Source organism: Typopeltis vanoorti, chromosome 20, assembly GCF_054136105.1.
Source record: "Typopeltis vanoorti isolate ZY-2024b chromosome 20, IOZ_Tvanoo_1.0, whole genome shotgun sequence".
NCBI classification, from domain to species: domain Eukaryota; kingdom Metazoa; phylum Arthropoda; class Arachnida; order Uropygi; family Thelyphonidae; genus Typopeltis; species Typopeltis vanoorti.
This window is the reverse complement of record NC_143568.1, coordinates 110,431,680-110,449,620: the sequence shown is the minus strand read 5'-3', so window position 1 is coordinate 110,449,620 and position 17,941 is coordinate 110,431,680. Positions and strand designations below refer to the sequence as shown.

The 17,941-nt window shown below is 39.3% G+C and overlaps 1 long non-coding RNA gene across 1 annotated transcript in view; it reads left to right on the top strand.

Moving 5' to 3' along the window:
- Nucleotides 1–17,941, top strand: part of LOC150095788 (uncharacterized) — a 98,620-nt gene that overhangs the window by 56,731 nt on the left and 23,948 nt on the right. Inside the window, exon 2 of the long non-coding RNA XR_016550031.1 lies at nucleotides 1,378–1,416. This is a non-coding gene — a long non-coding RNA (uncharacterized LOC150095788). The remainder of the gene's footprint in view (nucleotides 1–1,377; nucleotides 1,417–17,941) is intronic.

Genomic DNA, 17,941 nt, shown 5'->3' with positions numbered 1-17,941 from the left:
ACTGGGCTGTTTAATGAAAGTCTTGTAGCTAAAAAATTCCTAAGGAGTAAAAGGAGAGTAAGAAAGTGTCATTGCATAATGGTGCTGCTCGTGGCAAAGTAGATTGTGGTTTTCAAGACTCTGGAGAGCTTAGTAAAGTATCATATACCAAACAGGATAAATAAGGATAATGCTATTTATGAAAGTCAGCATGGATTTGTAAGCATGAGCCTGTTTCAATAGTTTCATCACTTTTAAAATAACTTAACACAAGTTTCAGGAGATTGTACATATTATAATTTTTCTGGATTTTTTAAAAGTATTTAATAGGTTGCTTCATGATAATTTGATATTTAAGTTGTAATGAATGGGTTTAGGTATCAAGCTAGTCGACTGGATTGCCATTGGCAATTGGCCATATGACATATATCAAAGTGTTCTGTTTGTGGAGGAAAGTATCAAGGAAAATGATTACAAGCAGCATTCCAATTGGCTCAGTACTGAGATTATTACTATTCAACTTATATGTCAACAGTACTGTAAATGGATTACAAGGAGATATCGAGTTGGAGTTGTTTGAAGATGATGCTGAGATAAGGAGGATTATTAGGAATAATGAATTAATGTGGCAGCACTTGAGGAAGATTTGAAGAAAGGAGAAAAGTGAATAATGAGTGGTAATAGTAGCTAAGTGTAGGTTTTGAACATCACAGATGGAAGTAGAAGAGGCAAGAAATCTTGGCAGAGTGGTGGATAGAAAGCTGAAGTTGATGGGAAACATTGCACAGAAGATGGTGAAGACAACCCATATTGCTACTATTGCTGCGTGGTGGAGAAGGACCACGACTAGCATTGATAAGGTTGTGATAGTTTCATTGTATCTTGTCCTGATTAGAGCACATATTCATGGTGTGAACAGATTTGCTCTTATGATTTGAAAGGGATAAAAAAGAAAAAAGAAGCTTGAGAGTGGAGACAGTTGTATGTGGAAGTTGCTCAAGGGAGCCGTAAGAGAGAGCGAGAAGTAGATTTTTTTTTCCTGGAGGTTAGATACATAGAATGTATTGCCTGAGATATCAGTATGAGTACAGACAGTGCACGAGTTCAAATGGTGATATGATATTACAATTTGTTGCATCTAAAACTAAAATAGAGAATCTCCTGTAGTCTCATGACTCCATGAAGTTCTTTTAATAATAATAATAATAATAATAATAATAAAGGACCTCCATGGAGTATATATATTAATTATATTATTGCGCTTATGCTTTATTGCATGACAGAAAAATTTTTACCTCTCCAGATGTTCTATAGGTTTATAGTATATTGCCATATATGTATTGTTAAACTGAAATTAACAAGTAGTCAGTCAGAGCTAATTTTTATATACTTTCATAGATGTCTTTCTTGTGGTAGAAGTGCTCATCTTTCTGGTGGGTAAGTAAGCCATTTTGTTACTAAAGGAATGGGCAGCCTTTATGTTACTAAAGTAAAGGACAGTATAGGGACTCAAGTTTTGAATTTTTATGTATTAGCATTAATACTTGATAGTATGCACAGCTATACTTAGAACGTCTGTGATTAGTCAGTTGATTTTATGTAGACCATGTTGTAATAATAATGCTGATAGTAACAGTACTTTTATTACTATTTAGTGTATGATGTATACAGGTCTCAGAAGATGGTGAGACATATATGACATATGTCATACATATTACATAAAACAACATAAAAACAATTGTAAAAATCATATTAAAAGGGGTACAATAGGTTGAAATGATTAAAAATTACATAGGACACTGAAGCACAATGTGATTGATGGTCTGAATCCCATTTCCGCATTTACAGTTTGGAGTATCGGACCAGTTCCATTTATGCAAGAGATGTTTACATCTCCCATGTCATGTTCTGATCCGATTTAAAGTTGGAATACAGGTCTAAGGAGATCGAAGCCCTCCAGACGAGATGTTGGATTTAAAATGGGAATTGGAAGATTGGAGGTATGTTGAAGCCAATACTCTCCCCATGACTCGCATAAGTTAAAGTTCGGTTGTTCATTTGTATTGCACTCCTCCAGGCAGGGTGCCTGGATTTCAGTTTTTGTGAGGTATAGAAGGAAATGTCTTGGTGGATAGGGAAGGAACTGTTTCCAATTATTTTTGTCCATAATTTGCTTAAAGCTTGGGTCCTGCAAAGCGAGGGAGGGGCTATATTGCTGAGAGTTGGGAGCCAGTAGCCAGGAGTAGATCTTAGAGCACCAGTGATTATCCTCATAGTTTGATTCAGCTGGACATCGACTAAAGAAGCATTTGTGCTGTTCAGCCATATAGGAGCACAATGCTCTAGTAGAATAAACCAAAGACAGTGTGGTAGTGCGCAGTGTGTTAGCATCAGCACTCCAAGAAGTACCAACAAGTTTATGTGTTATATTATTACAGTTTTTAATTTTTCAGCAGTATTTTCTAGATGATATTTAAATGTCAAACTTCTGTCTAGGGTAACTCCTAGGTATTTTGGATGATTGTTAAATTTCACCTGTTTATCTCTGAAGTAAACTTTGGGATATAATTAGCCTGGATATTACTTAAATGAAAGGATGCGACTTTGGTTTTGTTCAGGTTGGGTTGTAATCACCATTGTCTAAAGTATTTATCAAGTATGCCAGATCTTCAGTTAAGATGTTTCAGCTTTTTGGAATGTAGAATGTTGAGTTGCAGTGGCAATATCGTCAGCATACATGAATCTCCGTAATGTTATCACTGGGATATCACTAACATATAAGTTAAAAAGCAATGGAGTGAGGTAGGTCATTTTTAATCTTAAAGAATTTACTTTTGGATTCATTGAGAGATATTTATATCCATCTGTCTGCTAGATTTGATTAAGTAGGTTAGCTAGTTTTGGTGATGGGATAGTTTCTAAGAATTTTGAAATGAGACCCTCTCTCCACACTGTGTCATAGGCAGCAGAGAGGTCCATGAATACTGCTATTGTTTTCAATTATTTTTCAAAGCCATTCTCTATGAAGGTTGTCAAGGCCAGTACTTGATCATAACAGCTTCTGTCAGGTTTGAAGCCAGCCTGTTCCTGAGGAGTTCTGTTATGTGTATAGTTCGCCCACCGTTTGTAGGTCCCTGCTTCGCGTCTTTCCAAGAATAGTCGATTCATGCTGAAGGGGAGAAAGAAATGAAGGACGTCCGAATTGGTCACCAACACGCGAAATCACATGCTTTATAGGTAAAAATTTCCAACTGTTATACAAGCAACATAGTTAACTACAATAATCTTAAAAGAGAAGTTAATTTTCCGACCGGTAATAATAAACAACTCATCCCACTATACGGACTGATTACCCTATTATCGGAATGGATTCTCCTTTTTCTGAGATGCGCAGAAGTGTCGAAGGATCTGTAATCGGTGGGCGAACTATACTTGGAGAAATTCTGTTGTATCTCATTCTTTCCAAAAGTTTAAGGCAGATGCTCAGCAAGGTGATAGATAGGACGGTAGTTGGAAACAATTGTTGGGGCTCTGCCAGGTTTTAAGATGGGAGAGCCCCCATTTTAGATCTTTTAAAAATTGATGGAAGCATGCTAGAGTCCAGGATATTATTATACATAGTAGTAAGCCATTTAATAGTTTTGGGGCCACAGTTCTTAATGAATTTGGGGTAGATGTTATTGAATACAGCTGCCTTCCCAGTCCTCAATGAGTCAACTGCCTGGATAAGTTCCTGGGAAGTGAAAGCCTGAGATAGTGATGATGGTAGGAGATCTGTTTTAAGATTTTTTTAGTTTTTGTTTCACCTCTCTTGTAGCTACTTTATCTTGAGGATATTTAATCATTGAAACTATATGCTTTGTGATGTATTTTGGATCTATGGCAAGCAGTTTACCAGAAGTTCTTGTATTAGTGTCAAGCTTCCTAATCAGGTACAAAGCTTTTCGGCTGGAATGAGTAAAATTAAAATTGTTCATTGTCTTAATCCATTTGTATTTTCTGGCATTGTCGAGAGACTTCAGCAGCTCAGTGGCTATTGTAGGGTTATTATTAGTAGAGAATTCTTTGTACAGTCTTTCACTGTCACTATTCCAGCCTGGAATATAATCTCTCCTAAAACCTCTTGGAATAGTTCGTTTGGCAGCACCAATAATAATGCCAACAAATCTATTGTAATTGTTTACAGTAGGCTTTATGAATCTTATAACAGTATCAAACTGTTTCTTAAAAGATTCCCAGTCAGCTTTGAGAAAGTTCCACCTAGATTTTAATACTGTTCTTATAATTGAAATATTTAGGCCTACTTACTAGATTATGGGTTGATGTTGGCTATTTGGAAAATTGTCTAATACTTTCCTAGAGATGGGGATATGGCCACCATTATCATCCACAGCACAGAAACACAAATCAGGGTTATATCCTCTTTCCCATCTAGAGGAGAGAAAGCTTGGTTTATCTTTGCCATCAGAGAACAGATAGAGATTCTGATTTTCCATCCAGTTCACTAGTAAGGTGCCATTTAGGTCATCCTCTCTATAACCCCAAAGGGAGTGATGACTATTAAAATCTCCCAAGATTATGCTTGGATATTGTTGCTGGGACAGTACTTGATCAGGTCATTTAACTAAGGGAGGTTTATACACATTGGTTATAGCATAACCAGATATCATAATGGACACACTATATATGTCCTTGCTGATGCTTGATTCACAGATCTTATAATTGGAAATGTCATTTTTTATATATGTTGCCACACCATATTTGGAATGGGTTATACTATTAATCATGTTATATCCAGTATTTTCCCTCTTATTAGTAGGTTTCTGATTAGTAAGAACATCGCAATTAGACCTACTTATGCCTTCTATATTTAATTGGCATATTTTTAAGAGTGAACCCATATTCTTGGTTCTCATGTAAATCGCACTAGAAAAATCTTGTAGTTGAAAACTAAACTGAAGGATTATCGGATTAATTAATTTGTAATAAGGAAATAGTAGTATAATCTTGTCCCATTAAGCTGTCTTAAACTTAATAAGTCACCAAAGAAGTTAAGAGTACGAGTGCAAAGGTCGAGTTACATACGCACGTGTCGGCCGTAATGCCGCAGGGTACTGCATACGATGACGCAAGCAGTATTTCCTAGAATACAGCACCTAACGGCAGCTAGGACTTTGAGGATCATCTTGAGGGCATGAAAATTAAGGGTCATGTGGAAAAGAGGGGATGAAATATAAGGCAATGCGCGCGATAATACAAGGCTTTTTTTCTGGTTGTTCCTGACTTCACCTCGAGGATTCCTGACTAGTAGACGGAGTAGGGACGAGCGAGAGGGTCCCATAATGCCGGATAGCAGACAGGCATTCTGAGTAAGCTGAACAAGATTCCATGACAAGCAGCACGCGAATCATCGGCCTACGCAGAAATTGTGCTAGTCACTGGACGTCCCACTGAAGTAGGAGCAGAGACAACACTGTATCGAGGCAGTGAGAAGTTTGAGTCCGGAAGAATGTAAAATGGACGGCGCAGTCATAAGCCTATTGCAGAAGCAACCGATCGAAGGAGGACTCGAATAACACGTGGCCGTTAACAGACCTTCGGAAAAAGATTGGGTAACGTAAAGACCTTTACTATATGTTTGAATGAGACAGAATTTAATGTTAGATTATATTAAGTGGACAATTCATAGTGGACTATAATAAGGATTTGTATTTTGAGATAGAGTAATTCAGCTGAACAAAGGAATGTCAGGAGTGAAATTTTAGCTGCATGTGACTGAGGTTATATGTGAATTTGTAATTTTGTAGATGATCTACACCAGAATAGTGACAGGTTGTGAAATGTCTTTAAATGTAGCATGCAATAAGAGTTTGATTTAGAATAACATAGTTAGCTAGTTTTAATGTTTTATAGTTTGTGTGTGATTAGCAATTTGATCTGTGAGTGTTTTGTTAAATTAGCATTGAGTAACTAACTTAACAAGAGATTTTGAAAAGCTTAGTATCCTATTCCAATTATAGTTGTAAAGTGTAATTTGTTCCAATAAACATGTTTTGTTGTATATGCTTGACTCATGCCTGATTTCGAGAATTCAAATTACCACTTGCAAAAATTTAGAACCATAGCGGGAGGGAACTTAATGAAAGTGTTTGAGTAATAGATTATTGGCCACGATTGCAATTAGTACCAATATCTATTTAGTGTATATTAGAATGAATACCAATTAACCTAGGAATATTCCCTGAAGTTTGAATAAGCTCATATTATAGGACTCTGGCTGGCGCAGCAATAAAAAAAAATTTGCCAGTGTCCGAAAAGGAAGCATTCCTGAGTAGGGTTGAGTAAGACACTCTTAAGGAAGTATATTAGTATATTATATCAGTGAAGAAAGTAAAGAAAAAATAAGAAAATATAAGAAAAGTAAGTAAGGTAAAATAAATAAATATTAAAGGAAGAGTGAAAGAAAGATACAAATAAATAAACAATATTTTAACAATGGCACAGATAACGAAATATTACAGCATCACTGAAATAATTCTTATCAACATGGAAACATTTATTCCTCATTCCACCCTAAATTTCTTCCCTATCTAAACCCTGGTTCTCCCACAGGTGTACAAGAGAAGAATCAAGCATATCAAGCATAACTGGCTTGTATCCAAAACTTCATCCTCTTATGCTGTTTACACCAAAGCCCAGAGCTGCAAGAAAATTATCAACACATCAAACTCTGACTTTGAGAGAGAAAGAGAGAGAGCTAAAAGTGGATAACTTTCATCCTATTCAAATTGCAGCAGTGCATTCTGATCTCTAGCCAAAACCATTGGTTGCAACTTCTGTTCACTGCTCCCACTACTGTTGCATCACCACTCACAGAAAAAAACCAATCTCCTGGCTTCCTACTTCTCCTCCAGTTCCTGCTCTGCTGATTTGGTAAATGTTCCCCCAACCATTCCACACACTCTACACCCAATGTGTAGTGTGGCCTTTCAGCAAAAATAGATCAGGAAAATTTTGCTCAAATTGGATGCCCAAAAGTTTCCAGGTATCTGATGGCATTCTTTCAATTGCCCTAAAGGTCTGTGCCCCTGAGTCGATTCCAATTCTGTGTCATCTTTTTACACTCTCTCTCTCTCTCTCTTTTATTTCACTGGATATATCCTGCAGTCTAGAAATTAAGCTATTATTCAATATCCCTAAAAAATAATGACAAATCTATACCCTTATACTACCATCCAATTTTTCTTACTCCAGTTCTTTCCAAAGTAATGGAAAGAGATATCAACATTCAACAGCTATGCTATCTTGAAGACCCTCAGCTAATAAATGACTGTCAGTATGGATTCCATCACTGTCTGTCAACAGGTGATCCACTTAGTTATGTCACCCATACCTAGACAAATACCATGGAAAAGTTGGTGAGTCCCAAGTGGTTGATATCTCTAAGGCTTTTGGGACTCACCAAAGTTTGGTGAGTCCCAAACACCGAACAGGCCTTTGTGCCAGACCCATTAAGTAAGCTCCCATCATTTGGTCTGCCCCCTGAATTGTGCAGTTGGACTGCCATCTTTCTGACGGGACACTCACTTCAGGTGATGTTGAATTTCCCTGCAGCTGGTGTCTCTGCAGGGAAATTCAAAGTTACATCTCCGTGATAACGACTTGATGTCTACGAACAAGAACGAATCGCATTACACAAAGTTGGGCATGCCTTGACTGGCTTTGGCAGTGTAGTGGTTGGCTGTAGCTGGAGCAGCACATTACATAACTGTTATCGTAACCTGCATTATATATTGTGAGTTTTTCATCATTAGTTTTTTGTAATTAATATTGTCAATCTTGATACAATGAGCTTAAGTAAAAAGTGTAAAATAGATTCGGAACATCGAACATTTAACCCTGAGAGGACAAACAAATATTTTTTTACATTGTTTAAGGACAAAATAGTGTGTATTGTTTGCTGGGAATCTATCGCTGTGCTGAAAGAATACAATTTGAGACGTCATTTTGAATCGAAACATCCTAACCTTGGCAAGTTGGATGCAAGTGAAAAGCAAATAAAAGCAGCAAAGTTATTGAAAGTCCTTAGCGGTGAGCAACAAGCCTTTAAAAAAGTGACATCTGCAAGTGAAGTTGCCACAAAGGTAAGCTTAAAAATATCACAAGAAATAGTTTGTGTTAGCAAATCATTTACTGAGGGAGAGTTGATAAAACGCATCTGATGATTACCGTTTCCGAATTGTGTCCTGATAAGAAAAATAATTTTGAAAATATCAGTTTGTCCAATGTGACTGTTCAGCACAGGGTGGCTGATATTGCCGAGGATCTTAAAGATAACCTGCAAAAATCGGCTGGTGAATTTGTCTATTATTCGCTTGCTATGGATGAAAGTACTGACATGAAAGATACTGCACAGCTTTTAATATATGTAAGAGGTGTTAATAAGAATTTTGAGGTGACAGAGGAGCTTGCTGGTTTGTGTTCAATGAAAGGAAGAACAACAGGAAAGGAGATCACAGAAAATTAAAGATGTGTGTAACTGAAAACATATCCTTAAATTTCAAGAATTTAGTAGCAGTTTGCACTGATGGTGCCTCATCTATGTGTGGAAAAAGTATTGGTGCTGTAACATTTATTGAACAGTATGCAGGTAAACCATTGACAAAATTTCACTGCCTAATTCATCAGCAGGTGTTATGTTCAAAGGTTTTGCAGTTTGATCATGTGATTAAAGTAGTATTTGCTCTGGTCAACTATATTCAAGCTTGGGGTTTGAAACACAGAATGTTTCAGGCGTTTCTAGAAGAAAATGATGCTGAGTACGGGGATCTGAGTTGGGTTGAGCCACGGTAAAGTTTTGTCACTCTTTGTTGCTCTAAAAAATGAACTAGTTGAATTTTTGGAATCTCAAGAGGATATGGAAAAATTTCCAGAAATAGTGGATGAAGAATGGAATCAAGATTTATTTTCTTGTGTGATATTTTGGGTCACTTGAATGACCTTAACTTACAACTTCAAGGAAAAAATAAGTTTGTTTTTCAGTTAATGTCTCTTATAAAGGCATTCAAAATGAAATTAAGTTTGTTTGAAAATCAACTTGCTAAGGCGGATATGTCACATTTCTTAACTTGTCGATGACAGAATATTCCATCAGAATATTATTTAATGGTGGGTGGAAAATGTAAGAAGCACATATCACTTCTAAGTGAGGAGTTTCAGAAAAGAATGCCATTGAGTAATGAAGACAAAGTCCGCATAAAAGTAATTGAGGATCCATTTTCTGTCGAAGCAGGAAATCTACCTGTCGAACTCCAGATGGAAGTTATTGATCTCCAGTGTTCTGAAAACTATCTCGGGTCAAGCATAGGGAGAGTACTTTACAAGAGTTTTATTCTATTCTGGTTCAGGATAAATTTAAAAGTTTGTTGGATACTGCCTACCAGGTATTTTGTATGTTTGGAGCACACATATACTTGTGAACAAACATTTTCGGTCATAAACTTGAACAAAACCAAACAGCGTTCTTAAGTGATATCAATTTAGAGGCCATATTAAGAACGGCCACTTCAAACATGACACCAAACTTTGATAAAAATAGTGGCAACAGAGAAGTGCAATGTGTTACATTGTGACATTCTGAATGTCACAATGTGACATTCAGTCATTGATATTTCACTGAGAATAAGTGTGATATTTACAGTGAAATTATTAGTAAACTTTGTGTTTATGTTTAAGTGGTTTTTATTGAGAAATTTTGCAGCTATATCTGTTTGTAAATAATTTTGATTATAATTTTAATTGTAACTCTCTAAAAAATTTAAATATGCATATTGATTAGTATTTACTGTAGACCCACTAACAAATTTACTTAAGTTTAGCTGCAGTGGACTAGTCTAAGATTCTAGGTCTGAAGTGATCTGGCCCTTGGTCATGTGATCCAAGTTAGGTTTGGCCCTCAAAGACAATCAAGTTGTGCAGGCCTGTTTTAAGTATACAACCAATGCAGGATCCCACAAGATGCTCTTCTCTCACCCACCCTATTCCTTCTATATATAAATGATTTATTCCAGCAGACTACCAACCCAATACATAATTTTATTGACAATAGCATATTGCATTCCTCCTTTTCATGTGACAAACTCAACAATGCACACAAATCTCCCCGGCCTTAATCACTACCACCTTAAATACAGATCTTCAAAACATTCATGAGTGGGATTTGGATAATCTTGTCAATTTCAGTTCTACCAAAACACAACTTTGTCTTGTTTCCCACAAAAAAGCTGCCCTCTGTAACAGTCTGCCATCTTATGTGTTTCCATGGAATACAATCCACACCTATTCAAGATAAATGTGAACAAGTTTATTTTTTTGCCTATCTACAGTAATAGCATAATAGTTTGACCAACCTTAATGGATAGGTTCCCCTTAAACAAAAAATCACAGTTATATTTTTGAAATTTAATTGATTTCTTCTTTAGCAACAACTGTTCTGACAGAAACTGTCAGGTCAGGCAGATCAAATCTTCCCATTTCTTTCTATCGTTCCAAATTCTTCCTTCATGAACACTGTACCAGTTCAAGTTTCTCTTTTCTAGATCTTCTCTTATCTGGTCTCTCTCTCCACCTTTCTGTGATCTTCCTGCCCTCAAATTTTATTTCATGCATTCTTTTTTGGTATTTTAAGTTCATTCTCATTAGATGTCCAAATCACCTCGAGAGTTCATGAGCATTTATTCAACATTTTTTAGCCCTAAACTATTCCTAATGCCTACATTTCTTATTCTATCTTTCCTTGTTTTTGCCAAACATTGTCCTTAAAACTTTCATTCCCATTGCTTGTATTCTATTCATGTCTCTTTTTGTTAGTCTCCATGTCTCTGCTACATATGCCAAAATGGGCAAAAAGTAACTTTTGTTAATCAAAAGCTTGCACTTAAGTGGGACCTCACTTAAGTGCAAGTAGAATACTTACATTGTTAAAAAAACGTTTGAGCTAGTGAAATCCTTCTCATTATCTCCTTGTCTAGACTTACATCACTAGAAAATATACTTCCCAGATATTTGAAGTTTTCACTACTCTTAAAATATTTCTCATTGATTCTAACATCATTAATGTTTACATTTCCACTAGGATTTGAAACCCTGATTTCACTCTTCCTACTGTTAATACGTAATGCATAATTCTCTCTCACACTTTCCATTTGTCCAGTTTCTTCTGTAGTTCTGAATGTGCCCAAATCACTACATCATCTGCAGACGCAGCTGTTTCTCCTTTCTGGTCATTAACCACATCTAGGATACTGTTCATCACTACAATGAACAGCAACAATGGAGATAACACACTTCCGTGTTGTAGTCCATTTTATTATTATTATTATGATCCTAAGACTCCATGGAGTCAAAGACTCATCTAGGAGGTCCTTTGTCATACACACACAGCTCATAATGCTCTGCCTTAAACATATTCAAATTCTCTGCAGACATCATGCTCATAGATAAGGCATTCTAATCAGTCACAACTCTCCTTGCAAAAAACCTTCTTCTCAATCCCTTGCTCACACCCTCCTTTTGTTAACCAAAAGCTTGCACCTAGGTGGGACCTCACTGTCCCAAAGTAGACTACTTACACTATTAAAAAAGTCTGACCTAGTGCAATCTTCCTAATTATCTCCTGGTCTTAACTTCCATCACTAGAAGGCATACTTTCTAGTGATGCAAACCACTCTGAATTACCAAATTTAGTCTTCACACAGCTCTTAGGCTTAACATACATATTCTTTATCACTATTTTTTCTTCTTCTATGCATACCTATTTGAAACTTATCTAGACTTTTTCCCCATTGAACCCAATCAAAGACTTTTACAAATCAAGAAATGATTATTAAATAACTTAAGGAATTCACAACATATACTAGAATATAAATTAATTTAAACTTTAATATATATTTCTAATATTTCAGCAACGTCACGTTGCCATCTTCATGGGAACTTAAGAAAAGACACGTGCACACAGGCACTAAAAACAGTAAATGAGGACGAAGCGAGGAAGCTACAGTTTTTCCTAAAGTTGTGATGGTGCCCCCTAGCAGGCTATATTGGGTATTCTTGGCCATTGGGCTGAAGTTCTCCTGATGTAGGTCTCCCAAATTTGTTGAGGTTTGGCATGTTTCTTATGGCTGATGCTGATTCCATGAATAGTCTTTCATATTTGAATTTGCTGCAAAATCAAGAAATACCATAAACGGGTTTTTCCAAATTCCCAGTGTCTTTCTATCATTTAGCTTACAGCAAAAATCAGTGGGGGTGGGGGGGGGGGGGGGTGGGGGGGGGGGGGGGTGGGGGGGGGGGGGGGTGGGGGGGGGGGGGGGTGGGGGGGGGGGGGGGTGGGGGGGGGGGGGGGTGGGGGGGGGGGGGGGTGGGGGGGGGGGGGGGTGGGGGGGGGGGGGGGTGGGGGGGGGGGGGGGTGGGGGGGGGGGGGGGTGGGGGGGGGGGGGGGTGGGGGGGGGGGGGGGTGGGGGGGGGGGGGGGTGGGGGGGGGGGGGGGTGGGGGGGGGGGGGGGTGGGGGGGGGGGGGGGTGGGGGGGGGGGGGGGTGGGGGGGGGGGGGGGTGGGGGGGGGGGGGGGTGGGGGGGGGGGGGGGTGGGGGGGGGGGGGGGTGGGGGGGGGGGGGGGTGGGGGGGGGGGGGGGTGGGGGGGGGGGGGGGTGGGGGGGGGGGGGGGTGGGGGGGGGGGGGGGTGGGGGGGGGGGGGGGTGGGGGGGGGGGGGGGTGGGGGGGGGGGGGGGTGGGGGGGGGGGGGAAGCATTGGAAGAATGTACAGAGGGAATCACAATAAATGGAAAAATTGTTAACAACCTACGATATGCAGATGACACCGTGCTAATTGCAGATAACATTATGGATCTCCAAAAACTCGTTGACAGAGTATACATAGAAAGCCAAAGAATGGGAATAAATATAAACATCAACAAGACAAAATACATGATCATCAGCAAACATCCAGTCTCATCAATGAAACTGACACTCAATGGGAAAAATATTGATCAAGTGTCAAGATATAAATATCTTGGTTGCTGGCATAACGAACGGTGGGATCCAGAAATAGATATAAAGACAAGGATTGAAGTTGCACGGCAGTCCTTCATGAAAATGAGAACACTATTCTGCAATAAAGACCTAAACATGGAAGTCAGATGCCGAATGCTGAAATGCTACGTGTGGTCTATTCTGCTCTATGGAGTTGAAACATGGACATTGAAGGCGACAACCATCAAGAAAATCGAAGCCTTTGAGATGTGGCTATACAGAAGAATGCTAAAGATATCATGGACAGAAAAAATTACCAATGAAGATGTCTTAAAATCCATTGGCAAAGCTAAACATCTTTTACAAATAATCAAGAAACGAAAAACATCATATCTTGGACACATCATGAGAAACAGCAAATACCAACTTCTACAAACTATTTTGGTAGGAAGAATTGATGGCAAAGGAACTAGAGGAAGAAAAAGAATATCATGGTTTGACAACATCAAGACGTGGACAGGAAAGAGCAGTGCACAACTGCTCAGATTAACACAAGATCGCAGTTTGTTCGCCAAGATGGTCGCTGACCTTCGATAGAAGATAGCACAATAAGAAGAAGAATATATGTTTTATAGCTGATTATAAAAATCAATATTATCCTGTTCTCTTCCTTCTTCTGGGGCATATAAACCAGTTATTGTTAATAGCCTCTATCTATTTTTATTCTGGCTTCTATTATTCTTTCGTTCCATAATTTATAATATTTTAACTGTTTTGAAAGGGAGTTATGGATCCGAATCATGACTACTGCTTGTGCTCTTTGGTCTCTATCAACTCCACTGTATATCACATTAAAATTTTCAGTTTTCATAGTTCCTTTTAATTTTTTTTTTTTTGTTTCAGTGATTACTGCTATTTTAAAATTTCTTTCATTTAATAGATTTAATGGATGAATTAGAATATGATACTCTACACTGGACAGCATAGCTTAGTGAAGGATGCACCATGCCTTAGTCATCTACTGACTCTTTTATAATAAAGGGACAGCTGAGTTCGATAAAAGGAATGGCTACACAATGATGTTGCTGAATTTTGCTAAGGCATTTGACATATCACATGGAACTCTATTATGCAAACTGCAACAAATATGGATAGGCATGAGCCGAGTGATATGGATAAATGGGTGGCTGATGAATAGACACCAAAAAATAGAATATGGAGGAAAATGATAGCACATCATTAATAGTCACCTATTAATAATGGTGGAGAGCTCCGCTTGTAAGGATTTATTTCCAAAGTCCATTCCAAAAGAGCACTCCGGATATACAAACGTGCCAGCTTAGCATTACTACGCGAGCAAATCGCCTCTACTCGTGCCGCCATCGCAGTGACGAACGCCGCCATTGGCTCCTTACAAGCGGAGCTCTCCACCGTTCTTAACCCTGAACTTTGGGCGATTCTCTCTGACATTTCGGAAACTTCCGCACAGAGAGAATTTCAGAAAATAAAAAACAAACACGTCAAGAAATACAACAACCTGGTTAAAGACAAACCACAACCACAAATTCAACCGCTCCAGACAGTAATAAACCTCTCGTCCAAAAGGCTCAACGATGATGCCGTCAGCGAACTTTGACTCGGCCGTAATTTTGCCGTCGCCCCGAAAGAAGTGCCGGTGCTCGATGTAATGGTTAACGTCGAACGGGGGATCGGTCGCTTACCGTCGGAGGTAGCCAACAACATCAGACTCGACGTAGCCAACATCCTCGTTCACTCTTCGCCTCCAAAAAGTAACTTATCTTATTCCCAACGCATGGCTCTCCAGAAACTACGCAAAGAAAAAAGTATCGTCATCACCAGAGCGGATAAAGGTAATGCCACAGTTGTCCTTAATACCAGCGAATACAATCGTAAAATGAACATCATCCTCCGCGATCGCGCTACCTACATCCCGCTAGAACACGACCCCACAAAAACGCAAGTTAAGAAATTAAAAATCTTACTTAAAAAAGTAACCTCCTGGCCCCCCGACGTCACGAAAAAACTTAAACCTTTCCGCTCCCTTCCCCCCCCCCGAATATACGGTTTACCAAAAATCCACAAACCTAATTCCCCACTCAGGCCTATAGTAGATGCCACCAATGCACCTTGTTACAGACTGTCTAAACAGCTGGCCAACTCTCTGTCCCCCCCTCACCGGAAATTCAGCTTCCTATATAAAAAACTCAACCCACTTTAAAGCCCTCACAGAAAATTTAACCTTGAATAATACAGACATATTAGTTAAGCTTTGATATCTCCTCCTTGTTTACCAATATTCCCTTAACTGACACTCTATCTCTCTTAGAAAACGTTTTTCCCTCTGACATCTTAGATCTCTTTTCCTTTGCCATCAACTCTGGGTATTTCACTTGGAATAACAAAATCTACAAGCAGATAGAGGGAACCGCCATGGGCTCCCCCCTCTCACCCCCCCTGCCAATTTCTATATGGAAGATTTCGAAAAACGAGCCATAGACTCAGCCTCACTCAAACCTTCTATCTGGCTAAGATATGTAGATGATGTGTTCTCTATTTGGCCTCATGGCCCAGACACATTAGATTCCTTCCTTGGTCATCTCAATAGCCTACATCCAAGAATCCAGTTTACTATGGAAAAGGAAAAGAACAATTGTTTACCCTTCCTAGACACCTTAGTCACGCGCCTGCCTAATGATACACTTGCCTTCACTGTATACAGAAAACCCACACACACAGGCAGATACATTCACAAACTCTCCCACCACCACCCCTCACAACAATATGGCATCATTAAAACCCTTACCAAGAGAGCCCACAATCTTTGTTCCAGTGGAACCGCCCTCACTACTGAGATTAACCACATACACAGAACTTTCCTCTCCAATGGCTACAGCGAACACAGCATCAAAAAAATAATCAATTCCCCCTCCATTCCCCGTCCCTCTCATCAACAAGAATTTAAAAATGCCATCACCATACCCTACATCCGTGGCACTTCGGAAAAAATAGCCAAGATACTAAAAAAGTATAACCTACACACAGAATATAAGCCCTACCGCAAACTGGCTACCCTTATCCGTTCTATGAAAGATCAGCTCCCTCCTCTCTCTCTGCCTGGAGTTTACAAAGTACCCTGTTCCTGTAAGCTTGCGTACTTTGGACAGACAGGCAGATCAGCATCCATCCGCCTAGAGGAACACAAGTCGTACATCGTTAAACACAACTATGGCCATTCAGGCTTGGCTGACCATGTTTTGGACACTACCCACAGAGTATCATGGAAGAAAACCATCATTCTCCACCACAGCAAATTCAAGAAAGAGAGACTTTTCTTAGAAGCAGCAGCAGCTCTCAAAAACCAACCAAATCTTAACAAATACGGTTGCATTAAGCTTCCGAAGATTTGGGAAACAGTCATCACCAGAGGTCCCACCTTACATTCCAGGCCACCTACAACTGCCCTTAGAGGGCGCTCCACCTAGATAGGACTTTATTGTCACCTACGTGGTTGGGCTTAGTATTGTAAGTTTTTGTGTGCATGTTACATTAATTGTCTTTGTAATCCCCGTAGATGTCCTAGTGACTAGGACGAAATATAGGAAGTATTAAATTCTATTTTAATTCTTTTTGAGTGTTGTAAAAAATCCATTAAACCTCCAACATAATGTCCTCACAGCACTTAAGCCTCTACACAAGATGTAAGTCTCCCAAATTTGGGGCAGTCTCATGCAACCAAATTTGTTGAGATTTGGCATGTTTCTTAGTGCTGAGGCTGATTCCATGAATAGCCATTCAAATTTGAATTTATTATGGTGTATTACCGTGGCTTTCTTCCACTGTATTCTGTGGCATGTATCCAGAGCATGGTCTGCAAGACCAGAGCGGTTGTACTAGTGAAACCGGATGTAGTCCTTGTGTTCTGAAATTCTGATATTCGCTATCCTGCCTGTTTGGCCAAAGTAGGACAGCTTATAGCTGCAAGGGACCTGGTATACACCAGGTAGGTCTCGGGGAAGTGGTTGGTCTTTAGTGGAGCAGATAAGGGATGCCAGTTTTTTATATAGGCTGTAACAAGAGGTCAAGTTATTTTTTTTTTAAGATTTTGGTAATTTTTTCCGAGGTGCCTTGGATGTAGGGAATGGTGATGGTTTTATAGTAATCCTTGTTGTGAGGGGGGGGGTTACTGGTTTCAATATTTTTTGGATTTTTTTGGGGGGGGGGGTAACAATTGGCTGAGAAAGTGTTGAGGATGTGTTTAGTTCTGTGGTAAGGGCATTGTCATTTGAACAGATAAGGTTAGCCCTGTTGTGTAGTGTCTTAATGACTGCATATTGTTGTGTGTGTGTGTGGGGGGGGAATTGTTGGTGAATGTATCTGCCTGTATGGGTGGGTTTTCTATAAACTGAGAAAACCAAGGTTCCATCAGGCTGGTGGGCGACTAGTGTGTCTAAGAAAGGGAGGCTTTTTCCAGGGTGAATTTGATTCTGGGATGTTGGTTGTTTAAGTGTGTTAGGAAGGAGAGGAGTGTATCAGAGCCATGTCGCCAAATAGCAAACACATCATCAACATAGTGAAGCCATATGGTTGGTTTTTGTGGGACAGAGTTTAAGGCTTTCTCTTCAAAAGTCTTCATAAAGAAGTTGGCTAAGGGTGGGAAGAGTGGTGAACCCATGGCTGTCCCCTCTATTTGTAGTGGGACATTTGTGAATAAGGAGGAGACATCAAAACTGACCATTGTCAATATGTTGGAGTGTAAGGTTTTCTATGCTGGCTTTGAAGTGGACTGAGTTTTTTATGTGTGATGGTGTGTGTAAGCGCGTTGGCCAAATGTTTAGCTAATTTGTATGTGGGGGAATCAATGCCATCCACTATGGAATGTAATGGCAAATTTTCTCTATGTATTTTTGGGAGTC